Genomic DNA, 10,493 nt, shown 5'->3' with positions numbered 1-10,493 from the left:
GATTATATTTTAAAAAACTAAAAGTACCTTACATTTTTTAGTATTCACTTTTCAAAAATATCTTACATTTTTTAATGGAGAGTAATTATTATTAAAATGTAAAATTATGAAAACTAAAACATTTACTCCTTCAGGTTATTTATAAGTTAATTCCATCATATTTTACTAAAAAAAATTTTAAATTTTATTAATTCCACCTTAAAATTTAATAAGTTTTTATTTTTATACTAACAGGATATAAAAAATATTTTTCATAATTTCATTTAATAAGAAAAAAATGATAAAGATGAACATAAATAACAATGAATAGGATCAAAATTAATCTAATTCCCTTACTACCAGAGGAGTAATGGTCAAATTGATCTTTTGGTAAACAAATGATCATAATTTAATCAAATTAAAATTACCATAAAAATTAAGAAAAAATGTAAAATATAAAATTTCAACCATTTAAATTTAATCTTATTACAATTGGAACAAAAAGTAAAGAGCAAGTTGGAAAAAATGGGGAGAAACAGTCTTGGATTTTTACCTGGGGTTGTCGATGTCGTTGATGAAGGAGATGGAGCACTCCCTGAAATCCAGGAAATACAAAAAATAACCACAAAATCAATACATGTTAAGTCAACGTAATTAAAATTACTACGATAAAGCGCACACAAATAGATAATACTCCCTTCAATCTCTTATAGAACATGTATTTACCCTCAATAAAATTTGATAAAGGTAAAAGAGAGATGAAAGTAAATGATATCAAATTTGTTGAACCCAACGGGTCTTCACAAGAAACAGATCGCACAAAACAATTCAACGAAGACGATCTTCCAAGTTTGAAAGCAGAAAGACGAATTCAAAAGGAAGAGGGAAGGAATTAATTAATTAGACCGATACAGAAGGAAGAAACCAGTCGAAATCCATAAAATCCGAGAGAACTTGAAGAACAAGACGAAGAAATCGATGAAATGTAGTAATTACCCTTGCAGTTGGAGAGATCGCTCGTGACGCCGCAACGGCGGCTGAGTGCGACGGCCTGAGTAACGTTAATGTTGAAACTTTCGAGCAAGCCGGGAGTGGCGTAGAGATTGCAGAGGCAAGCGAGCTGAGTCTCGACGGTTTCTTTGATCGGATTACAGCAGGAGCTGGGCGGGGTGGTGGTAGAGTTAATATAGTCCACGCATGGGATCAGCTTCTGCGCAAGACGGCACCGATTGGGCCTCCACCGAGGTGATGGTAACGGCCACCGCCACAGCCACCGCGATCGTCAACATCCCCCAAGCATTCATTTTCTCTCCTTCCCTTGTCTCCTGGTTTCTGTATTTGAAAATCTCCTTTAAGGTATTTCGATCTGGTTCGGCTGCTTTTGTTCTCTTTATTTAAGATATTTATATATCTGTATTTCTCTTCTGTCTTTGTCTTCTTGTTGCGGCTTTAATTTTCTTGCTTTCACACTGATTACACGAAGTTGAACCGCGGCATTAATAAAATAAAGGACCGCCTTTGGTAAAGTTAGTGGTGCTTTCTTCTTCTTCTTTTTTCCAGAATTATTGATGCTTTCTTTGTATTTTCAAAACCTATGTTTGGTTCAATTCTTAAAATGTATTAGAAATATTTTATAAAAATTTTAAAACATTTAATTTTTTATTTTATAGTTATTTTAAAAATTTTAAATTATTAATTTCTCTTATGATTATCGCTTACCCTTTGTCCCAATTTAAAATAATATAATTGTCAATAAGAATACATAATTTAAAAATTTGGGTTGAAATTAATGACAATTTAAAAACATATAAATTATATTGATTAATTTATTTATTAACTTCTTATTTCATATTTTTTAAGATATCTTTTAATTTTTTTTGAAATGCAAATAATTTTAGTCAGTACGTAATTTTTTTAAAAAATTTTAAATAAATATATTTATATAATAAATTTAAATATAAAAAAGTAAAAAAGTATTTGTATTAATTTTTTAGATAATCTAAATGATTTTTAAACAATTATATTTAAATATTAGTATTTTAATCGAAATATATATTTTAATTGGTTAATTCTAGGTTAAATAAATAAACATAAAATTTAAAATAAAGAGAATATTTGTGTTTTGTAAATACTCATTAAAAAATTTTATATAAATTTTAAAAATAAAAAAATAATTATAATTAAAATAAAATAGAATGATGTCAACATTTTACTGTTAATTATATATACCATAATATATATAAGGCGAAGAGAAAATTCAATGCCCGAGCGAACTCAGTCAACGTGATCTCACGGTCGCGCATTTACCGCCATCGAATTGGACCGTCCGTCCAGAGTAAGATTCCAATCAATTAAATAATTTTGAGGAAAGAATCATTTGTTTTGATATTATATTTTGATTTAATTATATCTTAGTTAATAAACTTTCACCCATTATAATTAAGTTTTTATAATTTTTATTTGAATGTAATTCAGTTCTTTATATTTTGACTCAATACAACTCACTAATTATATTTTAATTATTAAACTAATAGTCCCTACATTTTAACAAATAAAATTATAAATATTAAAATTATTTAAAAAATAAAATTATTATTTAAACTTTTGGATCTATTTACTGTACTCTTGAATGCTTAACCGGAAAGATAATGAATTATATTTCAAACATGACAGTGAAAAAAATGTACTTTGAATCTTTTCTTTTGAATAAAAATTAGAGATGGTTGATCAATACTTTTCTCTCTCTCTGTTTTTTTTGTCCCCGTGAAAAGAAAGTTTCATCCAAAAAAACTGTACAGGGTACAATCAAGTAAAAGGGAAAGCAAAAGGACAAATAACAAATAAGGATTTTAATAAGAAATTAATATTAATCAAGAATTAGTTGACTTTAAAAATTACAATACAATCCATTTAATTCTTGACGGATATTACTTTGTGAGGTTAAAAAAATTAAATTGCTCCTTAAGTAAAAAAATAAAACCCACTTCCCTATTGTTGCAGGTGTCAACGGCCAAACCTTGTCGACAGCGAGGTCTTTGAAGCCTCGGCCACCAACAAGGTCGCTGGCATGTGGCCACCAAAACTTAGTACCCGGCAACATTTATTTCAACAAATATTTGGTTTAGATAGTCAGGAAGGTTTGATCACATAACCTCTTGGCAACCTATAAAGGACCAAGCTCTTTAAATTATATATAGCCAAAATAAAATATATATATATATAAGTAGTAAACCAAGCTTCTAACCACTTTTATGTTATAACAAAATTGTGTGTTATTAATTCTTGAATTGTTATTTTACTGATGTTACTGTTAATCTGGCATGAATAATGGTAATTATCTCATTCCACTAAACACAATTAACTACTATAGTTCATGGTAATCAAAACTTAACTCAAAAAGATGATTATTAAGTTTTAGTTCAAATTCAAGGGATTCTAAGTTTTCTAAATAAAATGAGTTTAAAATAATCAAATTCTTTATATCAGAGTAAGTAAACATTTTTGAAAGCATGAGATACCTCAGAGGAGTGAAAGAATCAAAAACGGCTGAAAAACAAACCACATTGTATGATACAGGGCAATGCACCACAGTTCATGCAGTTGCGCTGTAGCGTGTTGCTTTTTTGTGCCATGCGCCGTGGCTTGGCCACCATGCAATGTGGCAGTTGCATGAAAAATTAGCAAATTTTGCGTCATGTAACAGCCAATCAAGGAACTTCTGAATACCCCGATTCTCCCATCCGTCATCTATTGATGTGATCTAAGGGTTTGTAGAAAGCTCTTAACATGAACTAACTAGTGGCATGGATTTTGCTTCCAAAACACATTACACTAGGAAGTTGGATATCAAATACATTTTAATCACTTTTCACAACTTTCACAAAAATGGGTGTGTCAAAACCCTCAACACAAGTGCCAAAAACTTTTCCTAACATCTGGACCATGTCCATTAAACCTAGGACTATCAGTACAACATGTCACAAGTACTAAAACAATAGTATAACAACAATTCATTCACTCTCAACCCCATTTTACCAAAAATAAAGGAGAGGTAAATTGTCATTACTTTGCACATTCAATACAAACATGTTCAAATCATCATTTCTAGACTTGCATTAGTATTTTGGCCTTATAAACATATATATCTCAACATACACAAATACTCAGGGCCCAAAATATAAATTAACATTTGCAATAACAAAATAGTGCAAGTGTAATGACATGCATTATAGAATGGCATTTATATACTATTATACAAAATAATTCTAAAACGGAGGCATACAGTAGGAATATATTAATTCCTAGCCTCTTGAGCCTTCTGTCTCTGTACTAGAGTTAGAGCCTGAAAAGTGTTTAAATGAAAGGGCTAAGTCTAGCCACTCAGTAACCGAGATAAAACCTACTCATACATATCACAACTCATCCTTGTTCATTAATAACATGCTTGTCTCACATATACTAGGTACATTGTCACCTATTCTCATATATGTGACATGTTCCTCATTTACACGACTTGACAAACCACACATATGTGACATGTCATATATTTATTTAGGTAATGATCAACCAACCTTATATCTTCCTTATTTCTCAGACTTAAAATGTAGGCTATAACACTAAATAGGGTTCCATCTGAGTGACTAGACTACTCAAGCTTATCAATTGTGAGGTGTGACCTGGCCAAAAATCACATGACTCACTCTCGGATCACGGCTTCCCCTATTTTTGAATCTCTGGGATATTTCATACCCTAGGCTATTCTCCTTATTGAACTAGTGGAAATAGCTAAGTTCTAGTCCTTCGACAACTGTAAGATAGTCCTTTAACAAACTGTGGGATAAGGCTATATCCCCTGCACCGGAGGGCAGCTTGAATATCATATAGATTTTCTCTACTCCCAATCTCTAGGGCGAACTCCCACCCACTGATCATGCCTTATGTGATATCAATCATTTTTCACATTTAATTTTCATTTACTCATTATCATAATAATCACATTGGGTTCACAATTAAGCGGTACTCAAGTGAGTATCCAATAATATTTCACCACATTCCCTCACTTATCACACTAATCCATTTCCTTTTTTAACACATATTCACCTCAACGTAAACTTCATATGCATCTCCCTAAAGAGAACATGTATGTTCATAGTTCAAAAACATTTTGATTTTGCATTTTCATTTCAAACCTCAAATAACATTATGTAAAATCTAATTTTTTATACAATTATTGAGGCTAATACATTGAAAATCAACCCATGCATGCAATATTCATCATTAGAAATCAATTTACAATCAATTAACATATAACTATCCAAGTAGGGTTTTCCAAGTTATCTTAAACTTTTGAGAGATCAAATTTACCCCTTATGTTATGGCTTTCAAGCTTGAATTTTCAAGCCAAATGAGTGACTAAGAGCCAAAACTATAATTAACCAAGTTGAATTTCATCAATAGTACCAACTTAAGCATTAAATCCTCAATCTCCAATTCTAAATTACCCAATATTCACTTTACATGAGTTTGGACCTATCCATTGGGTTCATTATCTATCTATAATATCATATAACTTCAGTGAATAGCCACATTGCCATTAATACCTCAACAACCACAATAATAATAAATTTAATATCCATTTCGAACATTAATGGAGCCCATCATCCAACAACTACTAAAATCATTTATACCATATTTAAAATACTCTAAACAACTCCCATTAACTCTATTTGAGTCAATAAGTTCGAACCCATACCCTATAAGAGACCAATTAATTATCCTCATTCAAACTCTAACTCAAATCCTTGAAAACAATGAAGAGAAAGGAGAAAAATAGTTTCAAGATCTTACCTTGAATGATTTTGAGCTTCAAACATTCTCAAATCCTCCCCTAGATCGTGCCCTAATAGAGAAAATGTGCATCTCCTTTATTTCCTTTTCTTCCCTTCTGTTTTTCGCATCAGATTGGTATTATTTCTACAGAATTCACACTGTGTGTCACGGCATGTGGTACAGAGAAGGAAGTTCTCGCCTGATGGCCCCATGGACCACGACGCACCGCGCACGTGTTGCGGCGTGTGGCACAGAGGTTGTTTAGCTTGTTTTTCTCCACTTTTTAGTCCTCAAGTGACCCAATTTCACTTTGGACCTAAATTATACCTGAAACTCTAACTAAAAACACTTATTATTCTCCTTTGACCACATATTATATCAACTTACTTAATTATTTTTTATTAATCTTAGTAAATCAAGGAATTAAAAATAGAGGGTGTTACAGACAATAACAAATTAGAAGCTTTAAAACTTTATACATTTTATTTGTTAAAAGTTCGAATGTATTGTTGTTAATAACTAATGAGTTGTCAAATCCTGAATGAATACTTGTTGATGAAGAACTAACAATTATACAATTAAGCCCATCCTATCAGTTTTTCTAATTTATTAAAGCCCAAATGGATAGTTGTTAATTCAAAATGAGTTGTTTTGAAACTCAAATGGATACTTGTTGATGAAAGACTAATACGTATAATTAAGCCAATTGTATCCATTTTTTTAACTTGTTAAATTCCGAATGAAATGTTGTTAATTTAGAGTGAGTTATGTTAAAACTCGAATATATACTTATTGATGAAAGATTAACATGTACACTTGTTTAGATGGTGAAGGAATGTTGTTAATTTAGATTGAGTTGTACTTCAAATGAATACTTGTTGATAAAAGACTAACATGTACAATTAAGCTTACTTTGTTCATTTTCTAACTTATTAAAACTTGAATATATTGTTATTAATTTAAAATAAGTTGTTATTAAAACCTAAATGGATACTTGCTGATGAAAAATTAACACGTACAATTATGCCTATCTTACATTTTTTTAGCTTGTTAAAGCTCGAATGGAATTTTATAAAATGGGTACAATTGTATGTGTTAGTCTTTCATCAATAGATATCTATTTGAAACAAGCCATTCTAAATTAATATCAGTCCATTCTGGCTTTAACATGTTAGGAAAATGGATATGATGTGTTTAATTGTATGTGTTGGTTTTTTTATCAATAGATATCCATTCATGTTTTAACAACAAATAATTCTAAATTAATAACAGTACATTTAGGTTTTAGTAAGTTAGAAAACCATATATGATGAGCATAATTGTATGTGTTAGTCTTTCATCAACAAGTATCCATTTGAGTTTTAACAATAATTTATTTTGAATTAATAACAGTTTATTCATGCTTTAACAAGTTAGAAAAATAGACAAGATGAGTTTAATTATACGTGTTAATCTTTCATCAACAAGTATCCCTTCATATTTTAATAGAAAATTATTCTAAATTACAACATTCCATTTGAGACTTAACAAGTTAGAAAAATGAATAAAAATGTGCTTAATTGTATAAGTGTTAGTCCTTCATCAACAATATATTTAGGTTTTTACAAAATTCATTTAAAATTCATTTGAAATCTATTTAGGTTTTAACAAGTTAAAAAAACTGATAGAATGTACTTAATTGTATGTGTTAGTTTTTCTTCAATAAGTATCCATTTAGGTTTTGATATTAACTTATTAGTAATTAACAATAATACATTCGGACATTTAACAAATAAAATGCATGAAGTTTTAAAGTTTTCAATTTGTAATGTTCATGTTAGATAACAAGTAATATTAGTAAAATAATAAGTGCTATTCATGAATTAACAATATACCGTTATGTTATAACATGAAAGTTAATAGGAGTTTGATTTACTACTTATATATATATATATATATATATATTGTATATATAATTAAAGGACTTGGTGGCCTAGTGCTATTTAGGTGGCCAAGGGAGAGGAGCAATGGGATCAAACTTTTCTTTAACCACCTAAACTAAATATTCTCTGCATAAAAATGGTGCTGACATTGGAGCTTCGGTGGCTGGCCTCCAATGACACCATCGGCAACAAGGGCTCCAGTGACCTTGTCTTTGGCAAGGGTCTAGCGATAGTCCAGCGGCTGATTCTAACAATGGTGAGGAGGTAGCTTTTTTTTTTTTAAAAATACTTTTAGGGGCAATTTAAACTTTTAACCTTACAGATTAATATCAATCAAGGACAAAAAAAATTGCATTGTCACTTTAAAATGAATTGATCCTTAATTGATATTAATTTGTATTGAGATTTTCGGTTGCTATTTTCCCAAAGCAAAATTACATCAGGATTTCGTAAGTGGATTCTAATGGTATGATCGGCCAATACTCCAACTTAGTTAAAATGCTATCGACATCGAAGGTTCCTCCAGAAAAAGTAATGTTGGTCAGTACTTTATCTCATCTTTTTTCCCCCTCATTTGCACGCGTGCATTTATTATATTTGAGCTATTTGATTTGTCAGTTTTGTCAAACATCCCTTTTTTACGGAAAATTGTTTTTTAAAAAAATTGAACGGAAAATTATTTTTCAAATCTAAATGTTTATAATCTTTAGGGAAATTATAAAAATTAAAAGTTTTAGTAATTTAAAATATAAGTTCATAAGTTTTAAAATAATTTAGTTTTTATATTTTTAAAACATAAATATCAATATTTTAAATGACCAAAACTGAATTGTGCTGGGTCAAATAAATTATAACCGAATTAACATTATAGTATTGAGTTTTTTCTTTTTTATCAACATAAGTATTGGGTCAAAACACGTGAAAGTTTAAGGTCGAGTTAAAGCTGAATTAAAACTATAGCACCAAATAATTAATAGAGAAATCTGTGCTAATTCCAAATGGATAGAATCTCTTTGCTCATCGCGGAAAGAGTTGTCTTTCTTAATACACCCAGTCTTTCCAAAATTATTAAATACCATAATAAAAATATAGATACTTTGTTATTAATATAAATAATATATGAATATAAATATCATATGTGAATGTCTATCTCCTTATAAGAATATGAAAAATATTATAAGAAATAAAAAAAATTAATTTGACTAAACTAGATTTGTGTTGTCTTTGTCCTGAATACCAGCCAGGACTAGTAAAAAAAAAGGTAATAAAAAATAAAGATACAAAACTCAAGAATAAACTCATTGAATATTTTTCGCTAACTCATTGCATTTACAAGTTTATAATTAAAAGTTGAATTAAGAAACAAAGAGAAAGAAAAAAAGAAAAGAAAAATAGTGAATTTGAAAGAGATATTAAAGTTTTTCTTCTACCAAGGTCTTGGCTTTGCCTCTCCTAACTCAAGATCCTAGCTCCACTATTGGAAGTAAGATGAATCAAATATTTCACACCTAAACTTGTTTAACAAATTTAATAACAAAACCAATAATTGTTTCACAGCATCACAATATCAAGAAACATTTTAAATAACAAATTTTCTGAGAAAAAAAAAAAGAGATAGAGCTCATGGTCACAAATCTTATTCTAATTCATAAATTGACTTAAAAAATGAATTACAGAATATTCATGTTTTCTCCTTTTTTAATTTTTAATGTAATTTTTTTTGTAAAAATTTTCAATTTTTCAAACTCATACGTTTATAAAAATAGTATGCGTACTTTTTTTGGTGGGCATACAAAATTTTAAATAAAAAGTAAATTCGGTTAAAAAAAAACTATGCACATAGAATCACTTAAATTAAATGCAGTACCTAAATTATATTTTTTACGTGCTCTTATTTTTTTTATACGTAAGATATTAATTAAATTCCTTTCACTCATTTTATTTGGTCCCCCTTAATATATATATATATATATATATATATATATATAATATATATATATATATATATAGCCTCCACCATATGAATGGCCAAATAAGAAAGTTGACTACCTTACGCGTATGGCATTGACCAATCATGGGAGGGATTCCGAGTTTCCAGCATCTGGAAAAATGCCTGATGACCTTTTTATTTTTTTAGGATAAAGTTTTAACGTCTCATTTGATTTTAAATATTATAGGATAAATATATAGTTGTTAATTTTTTTTTTCAAATATAACCCTTTTTGTCACTTATATTCTCCTATTAGAGACATTTATGCTTAAGATACTATTGGCACTAAGTGAGGGCATCTTTTTTAATTAAGATTTGAATTTTAATTTATCATATTATGAAAGACTAACTCTTTCCACTAAATTTAACTCTGTTTGATCAATATTACACATTTTTAATTGCACCAAATTGTAATTCCTATACATATTTTATTTTGATCCTTAATTTTAGTAAAAAGTAAAATTAGAAAGTGAAACAATTTTTATAGGTTCAAGCATATTAACTATCATTATTTAAGAACTGTAAAGTTAGTTTACTTTTTGTCCTAAAATTAGAACTGAATGGAGTATATGGTTTTGTTGAGGGTTTCTTTTTCCTTTTTTTTCATTTTATTTTGAGCCAAAGTTGAGCCTTGTATACTTTTTTTATCTAAAAATAATAATTTTTGGCCTGTTTATCACATTTTTATGAAAAAAAATATTTTTTTAAAAATATTTTACAAAATTTTATTATTTTTATATAATTTTTAATAATAATAATAAATTTTTAATAAA

The 10,493-nt window shown here is 28.8% G+C and overlaps 1 pseudogene; it reads right to left on the bottom strand.

Annotated features, from left to right (window-relative positions):
• Positions 1-1,343, bottom strand: part of LOC129310727 (non-specific lipid transfer protein GPI-anchored 7-like) — a 33,862-nt pseudogene extending 32,519 nt beyond the window's left edge.
• Positions 1,344-10,493: the final 9,150 nt, after the last annotated feature.

Source organism: Prosopis cineraria, unplaced genomic scaffold (assembly GCF_029017545.1).
Source record: "Prosopis cineraria cultivar Desert tree isolate PC_DT_omini unplaced genomic scaffold, ASM2901754v1 PC5, whole genome shotgun sequence".
In the NCBI taxonomy this organism is placed as follows: domain Eukaryota; kingdom Viridiplantae; phylum Streptophyta; class Magnoliopsida; order Fabales; family Fabaceae; genus Prosopis; species Prosopis cineraria.
Note: the sequence above shows the minus strand (reverse complement) of the source record. Positions and strands in the feature narration are given on the sequence as shown.